The sequence below is a fragment of the Cyprinus carpio genome, chromosome A2 (genome assembly GCF_018340385.1).
Source record: "Cyprinus carpio isolate SPL01 chromosome A2, ASM1834038v1, whole genome shotgun sequence".
Taxonomy (NCBI): Eukaryota; Metazoa; Chordata; class Actinopteri; order Cypriniformes; family Cyprinidae; genus Cyprinus; species Cyprinus carpio.
This window is the reverse complement of record NC_056573.1, coordinates 23,147,322-23,166,350: the sequence shown is the minus strand read 5'-3', so window position 1 is coordinate 23,166,350 and position 19,029 is coordinate 23,147,322. Positions and strand designations below refer to the sequence as shown.

At 35.2% G+C, this 19,029-nt stretch overlaps 1 long non-coding RNA gene across 2 annotated transcripts in view; it reads left to right on the top strand.

Annotated features, from left to right (window-relative positions):
- The window catches only part of LOC122134694, a 72,375-nt gene that overhangs the window by 9,823 nt on the left and 43,523 nt on the right, over positions 1-19,029 (top strand). The window contains exons 2-4 of one of the 2 annotated variants that reach the window (XR_006153041.1): positions 1,945-2,033; positions 5,523-5,649; positions 6,296-7,989. This is a non-coding gene — a long non-coding RNA (uncharacterized LOC122134694). Of the gene's footprint in view, positions 1-1,944; positions 2,034-5,522; positions 5,650-6,295; positions 7,990-19,029 lie in introns of those variants that run through there. The other variant, XR_006153042.1, reaches the window with a different exon arrangement.

Here is a 19,029-nt window from a genome sequence, read left to right as displayed (position 1 = left end):
ATTAGTTTCCAAATGCCACTCTTTTTTTCTTTTTTATTTCCCTGTTCTTCTCTTCAACCTGTCCGACAGATAAGATAACGCCACCAACCCTTTGTTATAAGAGATGGACATATGCAATACAAGACAATACTTTTCTTTAATGATGTTATCTAAGGTGTTTGTAAGTGGTCTGACTTCCAGGATGTGGGTGTCAGACATCTGCTATCAACTAAACTCTTGGATTTCAGCAAACAAAACTCCTCCTTTACAGTAAGCTGTGAAACAGACTGCAGGTGAAGAGAGATTTTCATCTCAGATAAGATTACAATTGCTGTTTACCCTCAGTGGATCATTAAGTGTCGTCCTCTGACAGCAGATGTACAATATCAGAAAATGAATATTGCTTTTCTCCTGGTGCTTGGCTTTAATGAGAAAGTGTGCATGAATGATTTGAAATGAACACCCCCAGAGATGTTAGAAATAGCTCATCTTTGATGCTCAGGTATAAAATAACCAAGGTCAAGAGCAAGACCTTGTGTATAAAGAACTGTGGTCATTTGACCCAACTATATGTAGGTTATGACTTAATTGACTAGTTATTACATAATTGAGTTACAACTTTCAGTTGTTTGCACTATTGCTAGTGCTTATTGCTGAATATTTGAGCATAGCACTATTAAACTTCAAAACATAACCCAAACTATAAACCTTTTTTTTTCTTCTCAGAAGCTCTCTCGCTCTCTCTCTCTCTCTCTCTCTCTCTCTCTCTCTCTCTCTCTCTCAGTCTCACTCTCACTCTCTCTCTTTTAGAATATCAGAAAATTTATATTTTATGATTTTAGATGGGTTATGTTAAATGTTTGATTGGAAATCTGATTCAACATGGATTACACAGATCATACATGGCCTTTTTTCAGATATTGAGTAATTATTTTCCAGTTGAATGATTGCTGAGTACTTCTTGTTTCCAGAGATAAATACATTAAATGTGTTTGAATTTATTGAGCCATTGTGTGACAAAAAAAATTGAATGCAGAAACATTGTCACATTAAGTAGAAGAGTAATGGCCCTTATGGGAAGTTTACAGGCGTGTGATATGTACACAGAGCCCAGATAAAGGCTGGTGTCAGTGAGAGTGTTTGTGCAGAGTGTATTTGCTAACTGTCAGAGATAAGCAAAGCCTCTCTATGAGAGCTAAAGACTGAGAGCTCTAAATGGATTCCCACGGCCGTTCCCTAACACTTACTATACTCATTTGTGTCAATATGACTGAACTAAAAGAATAATAATACTCGGTTCTGTTCCTTTTTATCCCATAAAGTCGCTCTCTTAGATTTTCTGTGGCTGTTTGCACACAGCGAGAGTTTGGCTCTCTTGTAATAGAAATGCTCAATTGTTGTTTAATTTTACATGTTTTGATGTGACACCTAGATGCCATGACTGTCCCTTTTTTGACACATGCCATGTTTTTTCCCCCACATTTTTGTTCTAAGCTGTTATATGATTGACAAATTATTAAAATAAAATTGTACTTGTCATAACTAGTTTTAAACATCAAATACTTGTGATTTTTACTTGAACTTCCAATAAAATGTTAAATAACTAATAATAAACATCAAATGACAGTTTTATTTGGAAATCTATTAAATTGATATTTGTTTTATTATTGTAATTATAATATAAAAATGTAAATATTAAACCTTATTTCCAAATGTATCATATTTTATATATATATATATATACACACACATACATTTAGTCTATTCATTAAGTGCAGACACTGTGCACGTTCCATGAGATTAGATGTGCTGTGTGAAGTGGATTTCTTATGATTTTAACCACATTCATATTTCTATACCATTTACAATAAAATAATCAAAATGTTTTGGGTATTAAAGATTTGACAGCAGTTTTGGATGTTTTATACACTGCCCTTAATTAGAGTTTCTGAAACTTTCTTGCAGAGACCTTAGAAGTGTGAGCTGTTTGAGAAACTTGGGAGAGACGTGTTTGTGGTTTGTTGCTCAGCGAGGGATTTGTTGCGGAAGCCCTGGTGAGTTAAGATGAGAGCAGCTCTGTGTTTGAAGTGTAATGTTGGAGAGGTGATGTATTGTGTGCTTTTCCAAACCATTTCCCCTGGACACCCAGCGGAGAGACCGTACTCTTTCAAAGCTCCAAATCTGATCTGACCCATTTCAAAATGAGGCAAAGCCCCAAACTAGTTAGTAAGATGTTGTTTATTTTTTTACAGGTTAAATGAGCTTAATCCACATATTTCACACTTATTCTGTGTTCATGATTAATTTACACACTTAATTTTGGTCCTCTGATTTGATTGGCTGACTGGTTTAGAATGCTTATGGTTAGGGAACATGTACAGTTATACAATATACACTTTCTTACACTAAGACTATATGAGGACATGTAAAACAAAGTAGTAAACACATTTCAAGGTAATCTAGTTACCAAATTGCCATGCATTAGCGTGTAAATTCCAGCAGGGAGCGCCAAACCCCAGTGTTTCTTTTCTTTCTGCTTGTTTTTTTTTTAATCTTGTGCAAGAAGTGTGAGGAGCAGGAGCTAAAAATGTGTGCCTTTATTGCCAGAAATAAAAAAAAAGCAAATGGAGTATAAGACTGAAGGTTGCATTAGTACAGTGCAGTACACAGATCTGTAATGTGTGAAATTCACCTTTTCTGTATGCACTTTAAGGTGCTTTATCACTGAGGTACTGTAATTTGTAGCTTTTGGTCCATGCACAGTTAAGCCCTATTCGGACGGACAATTGTTTCTCAGGGTGACGTAAGTGATTTTCACCATTTACAGGGGGTAGTCTGTGATTTAATTGCCGTCTGAATCCAGGATGCCGGTGTTTTTCTCTCACCACCCCTGTAAAAATCCCCGGCCAAATTACCTACTGTTTTTTGGCAAACTCTGAGGTCACGTGGTAATTTAATTGCCGTCTGAGTTTACAAGAAGAAATTGATTCAAAATTCTGTGCTTAAACCCTTTTTGAGCACTCCCGAACACCATAAGGTACATTAACTGTTGTACTTCAGTGTAATTTGCATAGATATTTATTTCTGAAATGCTGGGAAATATTTAAAAGAACAATACTTCAAAGAGAAGAAAAGCACGCAAACAATCGAAATCGGTCTTTATTATGGCAGCAGCAGGTATGCAATAAAGTTTTAAAATGTGTATTATAAACGGATATATAGGCTACATAACTAATATTGCATATAATTATAAACAATTATAGCACGTCTTTTTAAACAGGAGTTTTGAATAATTAAATAATAAATAGGATTATATATTATAAAATATGCTTGGAATAATAAGAATACATTTTTAAATGCAGCGCGTTCCCAGGTCCATATGATCACAGAACTCATTCCTCCTCTGTGAACAGATCGCCATCCGAATCCATGAGTTTTATCACTGAGGTGATATGTAAATTTATTTTTACAGATGTCCACATGAGAAACAATTACCATCCGAATCAGGCTTTAGTGAACATATTTGGTAATAACTTCATTTGCATTTCCTGAGGTAAATAGCAGTGCAGTCAGCAAAAGAATTGTGTTGAAGGTTTAGGTGAGTTCTAGATTTGTCCCTGAGAAAATGACTTGTCACATCAGAGTAGGGATGGACCAGATTTATTTAATCATCAACTAATTTGACAAATCAACTAATTAGCAACTATTTATTCATTATTTTAGCTTGCAGCAGTGCTTTTAAACTTAAATTATTATTTTTAAATAGTGATGTTAGTGATGTTTAAAGTTATGTTATTGAGCAGATTTGTCAGCCATCTGTATTAGCTGCACTTTGGATATGTTTTACATGATCTGCCATTGCATGTTGTCATCGGACATACTGAAGATGTTCTCTGAAGTCTGTATTTGCATGCATTTATATGTGATTTTCCAGTTTTTTTTATTTTTATTTTTTTAATGTGGTTGAAGTGTGAATATTTCAGATCAACTTATCGCCCAAAATGAAAATACCACGTGTAAACAAGGTCAAATAGTGCTTGGTCTGTCATAGTCTATCTGAGATTGTGTGTGTGTTTGTGATTGTGTTGGTGTCCAGACCTTAACAGGGTCATGCAGCTCTGCTCTCAAAATCATTTCCACGCCCTGCATGCCACCTCAGCACCACGCAAACCCACCAAAACTGAGACAACAAGGAAGTTTAAAAAAGACTAAAAAGAAAGGGATGAAGAACTAACTTCCCTTCGTGCCTCCCTGGTCTCATCGATCCGGTGGGACTAACATCAAAGAGCTGTTCCTGTCTTTCTATCCCTCTATCTCTGACTGTGAGTGGTGGAGAAAATGGAGTGAGAAAAGTTGGAAGATCAGTGCATGAAAGGAGGAAAGATCTCGGTGGATTTAGTGGATCTGAGGGGGTGGCTTCCCGCTGTGTTCACCTTGCTTATATGCACACACATACACACACACACACTCGCTGAGTTTGACCGCATTGAGGGAGTCAAATAGTATGAAGGGGTGCATGAGATGGTAGCATGAGTCAATTTACTAGAACCAAACAAACATGGCATAAAACAAGTTCATTCCCAAATAAATAATAAAAATATTAAAAATAAAATAAAATAAAATAATAAAGCTCATCATTCATTTATTACGAAACTTCTGTTAAAAATTAATTATTTGATTTTAAATTCATTTAATGTTCTTGCATTTGCTGCCTCAATTCAGATTCAGGAATTTAAATAAAATTTAATGTGCCCATCACTACTGCATGGTACCAAACAAAATGGTCCCAAACACACACAATGTCAAAGGAGAAAACAACAAAAACAGTCCCAAACAAAGTCTCTCCCCAAATAAACACAGTCCTGCTTCTTAGAGCCGAAAAGAGTGAATCGTGTCTCTTCTGGATTATATGATTAATTGAATACATTAGCTGAGTGCACCTGTGACCTGACTGCATGACGAACTGCAGGGAATGGAGGGGAATGTCAAATGAAAGCCGGATGTAGAGAGATGAAAGAGGGAATGATTTCTGCAGCAGTGTGCTTTACAGAATTCCCAAACAACACACTCTCAGATTATACTTTTGTTCCAGTGTTGTATGTTTCTACCGGGGAGTCATATTCATATAAACAACTTACCCATACAGACCCAATCTAATGCTGGTTAAATTTTACTTCTACTTGCTTGTATTTGTATGCTTTTCAACATCTTGTTTTTATATCATAGTTGCTTTCCGCACTTCTTATTTACTTGTTTAAATTTATTTCAAAAGCCATAAATTCATTACAGCAACTCTCCAATGCACTTGTTGAAGTGTTGATTATGGTTTGCACTAGTAATCAATTGTTCCTGTCATGTTCTGGATCAAACTAATGACTGATGGAGTTTGTTAATGACTGTGTTGCAGAAAAATGCTTTAGTTTGATTAATTTAGACTTGGTTTAAATGCTCTTTTCTAAGCCAGAATCAATTCTCCATAAAGCTGGATGTTACCTGTTAAGTCTTTATACAATTTTGTTATTCTGTCTCTCTGAATAATACAGATCTGCACCTCACCTGTCCAGCCAAGATGGATAGAGGGGAGGAACGCCAAACCTGTTTTCTCAAAAGTGCTATTAGACCAGCTCTCTGAAAGCAACCAGGACAGATAGATGTTCTTTATCAATTCTGGTGGGTAATTCAGGTGCAAAATCTGTTTTGATTGTTATTCATATGTTTTTCCTGATCAGCTGTCTTTCGCATCATTGTACAGTTTTTTTATCATTTTGCAGTATATTTTATTTGTAATATCAGCGATAACATAACATCTGTTGCGCCTCATCAGACAAAGCCTCTTCTCATTACGAATCATGTATGTTAGAAAGAAACTGTTTTGGGTTCACTGAGTGAGAACCATATGGACTGTTTGTTTTGTGAACCAATTGTTCAGGGCTGTGTTTCCCAAAAAGCATCATAATCCAAAGTTGATCATAGGGACCACTGATACAGGTTTTGTGAATGGTTTTAAATTATTCCTTGAATAGAAATGACTCAAAATAATGAATGAAGATTGGCCTGATTTATTGGTTTTTAAAAGGGCTTGGGCCTTTCTTAGCTGTTAGACCACCTGGTCGAAACCAGCTAAAACCATAAAACCAGCTCTCACCAGCTTCACCCTTTGTTGCTTCTTTTGTTGATTTAGTAGAAATACAGAAATAATTACAGACACAACAAAATGCAGCGCCACCTCCACACACACACACACACACACACACACACACACACACACACAAACTCTTTCTTTTCTCTCTCTCCTTCTGTTTGTTTGTCTAATCAGCAGTCCATATCAGATCTGGTCCTAAAGGTCAGCAGGTGGAGAGAATCAATCTACACCTTGCCCTTTTTAACTGAGGAACAGGTCACACCATGCAGTAGAGGAGAGGTTGTGTACTGCATCATGTTCCTGCTGCTGCTCTCTCTCTCTGTCTCTCTCTCTCTCACACACACACACACACACACACACACACACACACACACACACACACACACACAAACTATCAGGTCAAGGTCATTGCTTTTGTTCCAAACTGTTGCAATCACTGACCTTTCGTGTTTTCGTCTGCAGTCACTGCGGTATCTGTCTGTAATCGGGATTCCTCTCTCACACAGAGTCTTATTTCATCTTCAGACCTTTTAAAAGCTTTTAAAAGTCAGGATAGAAATTCACTGTTTGCACAGCATTTGGAAGGTTACTGAGAAAAGGGTCACCTTTAATGGCACAGAACTCTTTTTGGGAAGCACACATGGCAGGAATATCTCAGAAAACATGTCTCCCCAAAATAAAAAATAAAAAACCTATCTACTAGAGTCTCCCTCTCTACATTTTGAATAGCATTTAATTAATTTATGCAAATTTATTTTTTTAAATACTTCCATTATTACATTATATATTGTTTACATATGACTGTTTGTACTTCCTTTAATTTAATTCAGTTAATTTTTCTTGTCAGCATTGTTTTGTGTAATATTCAACTTTTTTTTAAATGAATGTATTTCTGTCATGAAAGTCTCCATTAAGCATAAAAAAAATGACAAGAAAAGCCTTAAAAGAAAAACATCCAGACACATTAGTAATGGCTGTACAAGGACAAATGTGCTTAACTGTCATAAAAGTAATGGCACAAAGCAAAACGTCTTAATGGTTCTAAATGGCTTAATTTTCTTTATGCAAAATAGAGATATATATATTTTACTTTTGTTTTGGGGGGTGAAATGTGATGTTTTATGAGATTCACAAGAACAAACGTTAAATGAGCAGCAGATATGGATCTTTAGATGGGCGTCTGTCTTGCCGAGGGTGAATGGAGGCAGGGGATTCATGGCTGAATGTGGCTCCTGTTGTTCTACATTGGCAGAGCAAGTGAATTGTGTTAGATATGATCAATAGATGTGAGCAGCCAGCGTTTAATTGCCTTTTGTTAACATGGAGGTGTTTGACAGAAGGAAAGGCGAGTCCCCTAGGGCTGAGCAAGGGTGTTAGTGGATGTGGGAGAATGTGTGTGCGTTCACCATTCTACAGTACATGCAGGATATGCTTGGACCTTTGTTCCTGCTGATGCCACATTAATTGCAAATTCAACTCAAATGCTCTGGAAACGTTGCCTGTTTTCCTTTCAAGGCCCGTAGCATAGCCTATGCAACTATGCTAACGAAAACGCTTCTAGCTACACAAACCAGGGTCAATGCGCTATTAAATATGTCAGACTGCAGTTCATACTGCAAGACAAGTACCTATTGCAGAGTCCCACCGGGCATTAGTGTAAGCTCTTGTTTTATGGTCCGTTCTCTGTTTCAGGTCAACTATCTTCATGAAAGGGCACAAGTTTGAAGAGAATGTTAAAACAGTTTTAAGTTATGTTTATAACAGCTATCTGAATAACAACACATATGGTTTAATGGCATCGACATTTGAAAAGGTTTGTTAGCGAAACAAAAACACATTAAGTATGGACATCCAGCAGCAGGGTCAAAGATGGGCAGTTAGTGATGTAACTCTGTGGAAATTAGCTCATGAATATTACTTACTTTAAGCTGATGTTGCTTGATAATCTTCATTATGTGACCATTCAGTGACATTACCTTATTAATATTTGTAAGTCAGTTTTACATTATTATATTTGCTTAGATTTATTAGATTTATATTAGTAGTTCTATTTAAAATATGCATTTATATATTAAAATATATTTATAAAAAAATTTGTACATTTTTAGCCTGTAGTAAAGCTCAAAGTAATTTACAAAATTTACTATTGTCAGTTGTTTGCTTGTTTCTCCACACAAATGTAAGATTTGTAAAGAAAATGTATACAAAAATATTTTTCTTAGACCATCCAGTTATATTATCTAATTAATATTCATGAGCCACAGAAGTTCATCAAGCCAGTTTTACATTGTTAATTTAACAGAGATTTATTAGATTTATTTTTAATTCTAATTAAAATATAAATGTATATACTAAAATATGTTTACAACATATAAAATTAATATAATTTAAAATATTACAGTTCATTTTTAGTCTGTAGTAAAGCTCATAAAATAATTTCCAGAATTTACAGTTGTTAGTTGTTTGGCTATTTCTTAACAAAAATCTAAGATTTCTAAACAAAATTTATATGAAACTTACATCTGTTTTCTGAAATGTAATTTGCATGAACAGTCATTCTTTTAGCTCAATTAACAAAAAGCAAATGTGCATTTGACAGTTTGTTTGATAACTTTGTTATACTGTACTGCACACACTTGAATAAGGTTTGCTTAACGTGTATGCTGGATACATTTTAGCAGAGCACGTTTTCAGATTTTTCCAACTGTTTGACCCTGCCAGTATCTCTCTCTGGGCAACCCTGTTCTGGCTAAGTGAAAGAGACATAACTGCTCCAGAAATGTAGTAGATCTGTGCACAAAGACTTTGATCTATTTTTTTTCTTTCTAGTGCAAGGCCAAAAAGACACATGTACATGTTTGATATATCACCAGGTACTAAAACTATTGCAAATTATAGTCTACATCAGTAATGTGGTTTTAATGCAAGCCATCAGCTGTAGATCATACATGCTACAATAAGCTAATAAGGATGTTTGCTACACTTGTGTACATGGGGGCAAGTGCTCTTGCAATGTGTTGTCCGAGCCTTTGTATTCATGTATATGAAGAATCCATAAGCAAAGTACAAAACAAACACTGTGTGAGCCAAAAGACTGAGATGAAAAACAGGGTGCTTCATCACAAGAGAGGGAGGGAATGGAAATATAGAGAACCAGCCAAGACTAGCTCAAATTATTTGTGCTGTGTGTGTGGGTGTGTGATATCTTACAGTGTCTAAATGAGGATACACACATACAGGGACTTCTGCATATGTATGTGTGATATTTTTTGGTATTGCAGTCATCATGCAGTGTGTGTGTGTGTGTGTATTTGTATAAATAAGAAAGCTTGCATGCAGGGCAGAGAGGACACATAGCTTTGAAGTGTAAATTACTGGCACAGGAAGTGTGTGTTTGTGGTGCTGGGACACATTTCATTATGCTCCAGCCATTCTGTTAGCATTTAGGGAGACCAGGTAAAATCAAAAAGTGTTTTGGTCACATAGTCTGTCCATGTCACCCTATTCCCATGAAACAGCATGATATACTCTATAACTATTCAGCAGTGGAGACAAAGTATGAACTTTGACAGCTTAGTGTGTATGAATTACTGTGATTCTTCTTTTTCTTGAACTTTACACGATGGTGCAATGCTGAAATTAAAGTGAGATCCTAGTGAAAATGTACACTTTAGCATACTATTAAAATAAGTACTTATTACAGAAATAATATACTTCGAAAACAGTATACTTAATTGTGAACTAAATGTAATTTTTGGACACCTAACTGCATATTAATTGCAGTTAAATGAAAATGTCCATCTATTCATCTTTAATGTTCATATATATATATATATATATATATATATATATATATATATATATATAAATAACACAACAGCTCTTTCTGGTCCTCAAAATCGAATGATTTATTTTCCAGGAGTGTGATATTCTAGTGATAACAGCGCTCCAACTGTTTCACCATTTGTGTCACTTCACTTGCAGTATTTCTCACAGTGAGTGTCATGGTGGACGCCCAAATCCACTATAATTTTATAAATAATACTCTTTTGTGTCATTAGAATGTAGTTTGAAGAGTTTTTAGGCAAGAATGTAGTTGTTTTGAATTCAAATATGCAGTTTGTTAATAAAGAATAATGGCTGTTTGAAAATTTGCTTCAATGTTTTCATAGATGTGAGCTCCAGGGCTTCAGCGGCCGTTCAGCGCTAATGAACCCGCTGAGAGCAAGCATCACCTCGACCTGATCTTCTGAAATTTTGGCTCTGATGTCTCTATAGTGGTTAATCTTGAGATACAATTAATTTTGGGTAAATCTAACGGATAGTCTTTGGTCTAATTAATCAATTATTTGTTCAAGAGCAAATAGTTTTGGCTGATCGAGGGCAAAATCTCTTCACATTATATTTTTACATTTTTAATGCTGTATATCAGAGTGCTGCCTTTGTACTTTTGATTGAATTGCCTAGCAACCCTTATGATGGCTGCTGTTGTTGTTTATTAAATATTATTATTAAATAATATTTTATATAAATAATAGTAGTATTTACTAATAGTATTTAGTATTGAGAAACTGTGTGTGTGTGTTCGTAATGGTGATTTTGGTGACATTGTTCCGCCATTAGATGGCGGCAAGAGACTTTAGTCAGCAGTAAAGATTTTTATATTGAAAGAGACTGAAACAGGGTGGTGAACTAGGAAGTTATTTTTACTTTCAACAACAGCTTGTAAGACGCAGCCAAAAAATGCAGTGAGCAGCGCTGTCATTGGATATCACCATTAATAGATGAAAGGACAGTACAGTACGACAAAGATAGCCTATCGCTTTCCTCAGTGGACGATCAAGCTAATTTTTTATTGTGAATATGAGATTGAGCTGAAGAGTGAATGCTGTATCAGATGCAGGTAAACACACTCGCTCAGTCAATCTTTCTCTCATAATACTTGACTCCACATTATATACTGCTTTTAATACAGGAGTACAATAAGCTTTCAATGAAGCAACTCCTTCGTTAATAGTTCTAAAGTGACATTTTCTAATTGATAATGGAGGCTTAGACTCAGCTGTTAAACTGTCAAATTGAGATTTGAATCCATGGTGGAAGTAGTTCTACACAAAAGAGGGTTTTAAAAGACACTCACTTGTTGTTTTATTTACACACTTGTGCCGTCAAACTGTTGTATAAATGCAAATATCACACATGTAGCTGTGCGATATGGCTGTATATCAGCACGCTATGATTATATGCCGATCATAGCCGTGCTGATATACAGCCATACCGCACAGCTAGGCCTGTTGTGATAATTAAATAACCGTCTTATCATGATTATTATCTGATCTAAACAACTGCGATTATTGTACTTTTAATACGGCACAATGGGGATTCATATACCAAAAGAAACAAGAGCACCAGTATTGGATTAGTATTGGCCGATTCTTAGAATTTGGAATACTTTATGCAATCTTACAATGCAAAATAATAGCCCTAAAAATATTAAAAGATAACATAATTATTTACAAAACCCTTAAATTAATCACAATTATATAATGAAAGCCATAAAAAACAGACAATTAATTGCGATAATCGGCATAATTGGTATAATCGCCAAAGCCCAATTAATCCCAATAATTGACTATTTTTATTTAAAGGGGTATTATGATGCGATTTCACATTTTCCTTTCTCTTTGGAGTGTTACAAGCTCTTGGTGCATAAAGAAGAACTGTAAAGTTGCAAAAACTAAAGTCTCAAACCCAAAAAGTTATTCTTTATAAAAGTTAAGTCAACCACCCCCCCAAAAAACGGCTCATTCTAACACGCCCCCACGTCTACGTCACTGTGTGGGAAGATTTGCATAATAATTTAAAAATGTTCACGCAAAGAAAGAAGGCGTAACTTTGATTCTTGCTGTTGCCGCCGGTGCCATGTTGTGGAGACGCTGTTTTATTGTGAAAGCTAAAATACTTTGTTTGGCCTTCCAAAAGAGGACACAACTAGAAATCAGTGGTTAAGTTGTATTTACAACACTGTTCCAGAACAGTTCAGTTCAACCCAAATATTTAGTGTGCAGCACATTTTATGGAGGACTGTTTTCTGATCCTGGGAGAGAAGACTACAGTGCTGGAACTTCTGACTCACAGTCTGTAAGTACGTAAAGGATTTGCCACTGATTAATCAAACCTGAGTTTTGAGCAGAGTAGAGCTTGTTGTTTGTAATTTCTCCGATCACAAATGCAGACATGGTTTTATGTTTACGCAGCGCGATGCAACGCAGTGTGTAAAAACACAGTATAAGTCATTATGATCCGTAATTATTTCCCCACTGGATGCAACAAATGGCTCGTTTGTAATGAGTTTTATTGTTTTTGTCTTGTCTCGCCGGTGTTCTGACTGGGACACCCACTACAGTATGACAAGGGGTGTAACATTTCTGTCACATGCTTGAGGCATTCAGCCAATCACAAAGCACTGGATAGCTGGCCATCGCTTTACAGAACGATGAGCTTTGTAAAAAAAAAAATGACGCGTTTCAGAAGCCAGGGCATAGAGAAGAAACAATAATGTACAGTATGTGGAAAATAATGTGTTTTTGTGAACCTTAAACTGCATAAACACATTTAATTACACCAAATACCCAAAATAATGTTCTTTTTAGCAACATCATATGACCCCTTTAATCGTCAGCCAAATTTCATAATCTTGACAGACCTAAGCACAGCTACCCGTGTGATATTGCACAGGACGTGAAAACTGTTGCCTGTGCTGTTGCTGCTCGTGTCCAGTGTAGACACGTTATTATTTTCAGAATGCAATTTTGAGGGCTTCATTGACCCATAAGCTAATATCTCCACATATTACACACAAGGGATTTGGAGCATTTGAACTGCTTGAATAGACAAAACTCTATTTTATAAACGAGTCAACATATTTCTTGTTAAAGGTTGCTTTTTTTTCTCTTTTGCTTTTTTTCTTGCCAGTAGCTGTTTCTCCGTTGTCACACGTCTTGGTCTTTTCTTAGCTTCTCAACTAAAGAAACTTTCGAGGGATATTTGTTTAACACTCATGTTAAAAATTACCTGAACTTGTTGCAATTGTGGAAATGATATTTTCTGAAATTGTGACATATGTACATTTGGACAGTGGCTCTTAAAGGGTAAAACACACAAATAATGTCATATTTTTCCCAGAACGTTCTTGCAACATGGTAGCAACTCTTCCCCTTTTCCATTTAAGTTAACAAGTGTAATGTCTTTAAGTACACTTCAGAAGCTTTGAATTTCATTAATATGATGATATCTGCAAGTACAGTTTATTAAAAATTTGCTTTTAAGATCTGAAGTGCACATTCAATACAATTAATTGCACTTCTTTTTCAAAAGGAATAGCCCGTTCAAAAATGAAAACCCTGTAATCTTTTTATCACCCTCAGGCCATTTTAAACTTGTATGACTGACTTTCTTCTGCAGAAGAAAAAGAGGATATTTCACAGGAAAAAAAAAAAAATATTTTCTTTGCCCCATGCAATAAAAGTCAATTGGGTCCAGTTTTGTTTTGGACCCTACTGAATTTCATTATATGGACAAACATATTGTCTGTTGTCTTCTTGCACAGAAGAATGAAAATCAAACAGGTTTAGAACAACATGAATTTTCATTTTTGGGTGAACTATTCCTTTAAAGGAATCCATCCAAGATGTAGTTGAGTTTATTTCTTCATTGCAACAGATTAGGCATTACAACAAATTTGCTCAGCAATGGATCTTCTGCAGTGAATGTGTGCCTTCAGAAAGAGAGTCCAAACAGCTGATGATAACATCACAATAAAGTAATCCACACCATGCCAATCCATCAATGAATGCCTTGTGAATTGAAAAGCTGCATGTTTGTAAGAAACAAATCTGTCATTAAGATGCTTTTGAATTCAAACCGTTGTTTCTGGCTAAAATACAAGTCTTCTATCCATAATATTGCTTTTTCCAGTCAAAATTTTAATTTTGTGGTGAACTGTTACTTGAAGAACAATTGGTTTGAATTTTGAACAGAGTTTGTCTCTGTTTTATGTTGTGCTGCACTGGTGACATGTTTCATTTCTGTCTCTTTGAGTCTCTCAGGCTTTTGAACATCAGTATGACTACCAGCATGGCAAGACATCACGCTCTGTCAGCCTGCAAACAGAACACAGACACTCTCTCTGCAGTGATCAGGCTTTTCTGTCTGGCTGGTGTGTGCCATTTCAAACGCAAAAGCATTTAAACTTGAGAATATTGGAATCGATATTGTCCGACATCAAGAGGAGCCCTCTACTGTAATTGCCAATGAGAATGTATACACAAACACGCACACACACACACACACTGTGAACACACACAAAAAAAAAAAAAAAACACACACACACACCAAAAGCCTTGCTTAAGGACATTTATCAGCAGTTTGCCAGCAACAGAGACTTGCTGCACTTTGAGACTGTGTGAAATGCTAAGATGGTCTTTCTCCTCCCGCTTTTGTCCTAATGTCTCTTTTCCTCTCTCGCACCCCTGCTGTCTCTCCTCGCTGCGTTAGGAACGCAGAGCACTGACCTCTGACCTCCAGACTTCCTTCTGAGTGCGCGGCAGGCACAGATAACGCACCGTTCCTCAGTCTCACACAGGTACAGGGCACCTGAGAATGTCAAGCGTCAAATATCAAAAGTTTGCTGGGAAATGGCACACGTTTCCTAACAATTTTCTCAGAATCTTTCTCTCTAGCTGAGAAGAATAATAACAGGAGTAAGGCATGAGATGTTTTAAATGTATGAGTGTGATTTCTTCGCCCTCAGATGGAGCGTGACTGATGTATTTTTCACTAAAGTGAATGGTTTTGTGTTGGATGAATAAAGCATGAGTCAAAACACAGTGAACTTTATTGGGCAAATGATATGAAACCGGTCACTTTCCCTAAAATAAAGGAAAACATAAGACATTTTAACAATTGTGTCAATATATTTCAAATGTAATTTATTTATAACTTTATTAAAGTATTTTGAATGAAAACAGTAATTGGATTTACAGAAAATAGTAATATATTTTTTACATTACAGAAATGAGAAATTGGAGGCAATTTTTTATTAGTTTATTTTAGCAGAGAAAACTACTGTGTTTTCAGCAGAATTAGCTGAGGCTATTTATTTTTCATTTGTTGTCTCTGGATTATGTTGCAGTCACCCTAAAATGAAACTAAAATGTAAATGATAAAACTATTAAAATCGTTTTGAACAAAACAAAATGAATAAAAAAACAAAGCAAAATGCAACGGTCTATTAGACATATATTCATGCATAACTATTATGAAAATAATTAATTAAAATAATATTGTAATTAATTAACAATGCAAAAAAAAAAAAAAAAAATCCAAAATGTAAAATATATCGTTATTGTTCTTTTAATTTTGGGGTAAGTAAATTTATTTTTGATCCACCGTTACTGAATGAGGATATAAATAATATTTTGAATTGGATATCTCTGCATGAAAGTTGAAAGGAATGTTTCTAAGAGAAAGAAAAGTTTTTCATGCTATTCTTGAGGTTTGTTGTCTGCTTTTTATAAATAGTTGATCTGATGTGAGAGATGACACGTTTTTTGTTGGCTGAGTAAAGGAATGCTCATGGTGATTCTGGGACTGAAGTGACTCATCATCAGACATAACAGATGTTAGAGGGGAACTGAGATCAGACACACATTAGCATGAGACACTCACCTTGGTCTTCCTCGAGGACCCTGGGACAGACATAGAGAGCCAGTTTTAAAGCGATTTTTTTTCATATCATAATCTTTTGCATTTCCTGGGAATCAAACCCATGTCCTTGGAGTTTCTAGCATTATGCTTTCTTAGTTGTGTGCTAAGTATTTTTTTTCTTCTTTCTGGGCATTATAAGTATTTTGGTTACACAATAAATTATATTTAATATAATTTTATTCATAGTAATCTATTGTAGTTTCTGGCTGGGATGTTTCCCAAAAGGAAGAAAAGACTAAACATTATTTGACACACATTATTCAATATAAAGATTTTACTAGTATCAGTAAAATCTGTGTCCCTTTCATTGAGAGAGACACTATATGACAAAGCAAGGAGAGCTTTACCATTTAAATGCTGTAATTTTGCATAATTTTAAATGCATAATATTAGTATGTAATTAAATGTAATAGTAGCCTATGTAATTAAAATGAATTTCAATAAATAAAAATATTGTTAAAAATCACACTTTATTTGTTATTTGTCACATGTAATAGACCTTTTTTTCCGTGGATAATATGAGGATTTTCCACCCAGATACCACCGCAAGTATGTTTCAAACCTGTGGGAATCACTGAACACTAAATTATAGCTGTTCTGCGGACAAGAATCCTTGACTAGTATTATAACTGAGACAAAAAATAAAGTAGTGAAGAATATGAGCCCTTTAACACATGTAAATCCATCATTCTGGAAACAGACTATCATATTTCAGGTTTGGATGAGGGCCGGTAAACAACACATACACAGACATAGTCGATAGACAATCTCCTGGATTTGTTCAAAATACATACACTCTTTGATCCAGCTGGCTGACATGTGATCTCTGAAATGTCAGACAGTGGATTATTGACTGATGCCATTTCAGTGATATTCTTGAGTCGTTCTGAGAAATGGGTGCCTTTTCCATTTTGAAAAGTTTCTGTTGTGGTGGATTTTGGTCAGACCTTATTCTGTGAGATAAAGACTTGTATTTAAGTGCTATGTGCATTTGATAGGTTAAAATAAATGAGTGTCTTGGGATATTCTAGACTTGTGAACTTGCCAGGATCAGATTAATCATATAGGCATTTTGGCACCTGCCCAGGGGGTTATGACTACCACATACTGTATGGCTGTATAAATGTTTTCAAATAGCAGGAGATGCAGTGCAAAAGGCCAGAGACGATCCGTACCGGTCACCTGGTGATTGGTCGCCAAATCAACATCGCCAGGGGCCCCGTGATACCTTAATCTGGCCCTGGCTGATGCTAGCCCTGTTATCATGGCTCTGGTCTCCTATCATTAACATTCAAGAGTCAGCAGTATGAGAAAATTAAACAATAATTTTTTTTTTTTTTTTGCTGTCTAATTTATGTGAGGAAATCAAATGTCATGAATATAGATACATTTATTTATTATATTTTATGATAAACTAAATGAAAACATGAATTATACTTTAATATATTGTTATATTTATAAAATTATATTTTATGTAAAATATTCAACAGATGCATAAAAAATGCCTCCCTTAAAAATGTATTTAAATAATGAATTGAAAACTTTGCCAGATAAATGACATTTATATTGTATAAAATATAAAATTATATTATAACTTAATAAATAAAATTTCTGTTGTGTGAATAGGACAACCAGTATGCAATATAGTTGCATAATAAAGTTTTGGTGTTAATAATTTTTTTTTTTTCTACGGATATGTAAAATTGCCTCTTTTAAAATCTTTAAATACTGAATTAAATACTTTATCAGATAAATTAAATTATTATATAAAATATATTATAAATGATCAAATTTCTGTATTCTGAACAGTACAGCCAATACACATAAAAAAAAAAAAACAGTTTTAAAGAAGTTTTTTTAAGGTTTTTTTAGACATGCAAAAATGCCTCCTTTAAAATATTTATTTAATTAAATATTTTCCCATAGCAGTTAATATTAAATTAATTAATTTAAGCTTGCAAAACTGAAATTGTAGCATTTATTACAGTTGATCAGATGTTGAGGTTTCAAATAGTCCAGTACTCCTCTTGTCATGTAGAAAGACAAACTGAAAGTTAAGACGTTCCTAATAGCTTCCGATATCAAACGAATAGTCACAATGTGACTGATTCCCTGTGTGTATGAAGTTACAGATGGATTAGTGTGTAGCTAAGGGCTTGTATGTTTGTTACGGTTGCGCCACTGCTTTTCAGATGAACCTCTGAGTCTTTGAAGACAGCACGACTCAGGATTCAATCATCTCTAATCTTCCTCTCTCCCTGACGGCAGACCCCAGAGATCTGCTCTCAACCCCACATGGCCTCCAAGTTCTCAGGGTAGCCTGTCCCTCCGCTCAGCTTTCTCCATCTCTTCCTCTACCCTCAACCCATCTTTCTGCTTCTCTCTTCTACATTTCTCTCCATTTTAAATTTCATGCTAGAACTCTCCTTATCTTCAGCCCTGATATTTCTCTCTCCTTTGTTGAATATCTGGTTGGATGTTCCTTAAATTATAGCTGATTTAAAGTATTACAGTCCTTGAGAGAACGTTTCTGAACTGTTGTACTTTATGCTAGGTTGTAAACTAAATGAGACCTTTAAATCATGTAAGGATTTCTTTATAATCGTTGTAAATAACTCTGTAAATGGTATCATTGAGTACAGTGTCAGTCGCTGAACTACATCTGGGAAACTGTGAACTAAAACAAATCATCTCCATACCTCACACTCCATTCAAGTTACACAAACTCTCACTCTCTTCTCTTTTAATTCCTATCAGGCAGAGAGTGAGGTAAAAATAAATGAGAATGAGATATAACAAGAAGACGAGATGAAAGCTGACCTGTCACTGCATTGACAAGTGAGTTGTTTGCATTTTCCTTTGATGTGCTTCCCTGGAAACAAAACTTATGGAAATTAGTCAGGTAAAGAATCATGTTGGGAAATCGCTACATTTGCATTTCTCTGTCTGCGTGACCTTTTGACCTCTCAGGAGTGCAGGAAATAAAAGGTGCTAAGAAGAAAGGTAAAGTGAATGAGCAGTACAGACACAACTTAATTTAGCGAAATGCTTTGAATGTAAAATAAAAGATGTTATTTATGATGTTAGTTATATATATATAGCATGGCCCAGTTATGTCAGTTTTTTATAGATAAAATGCT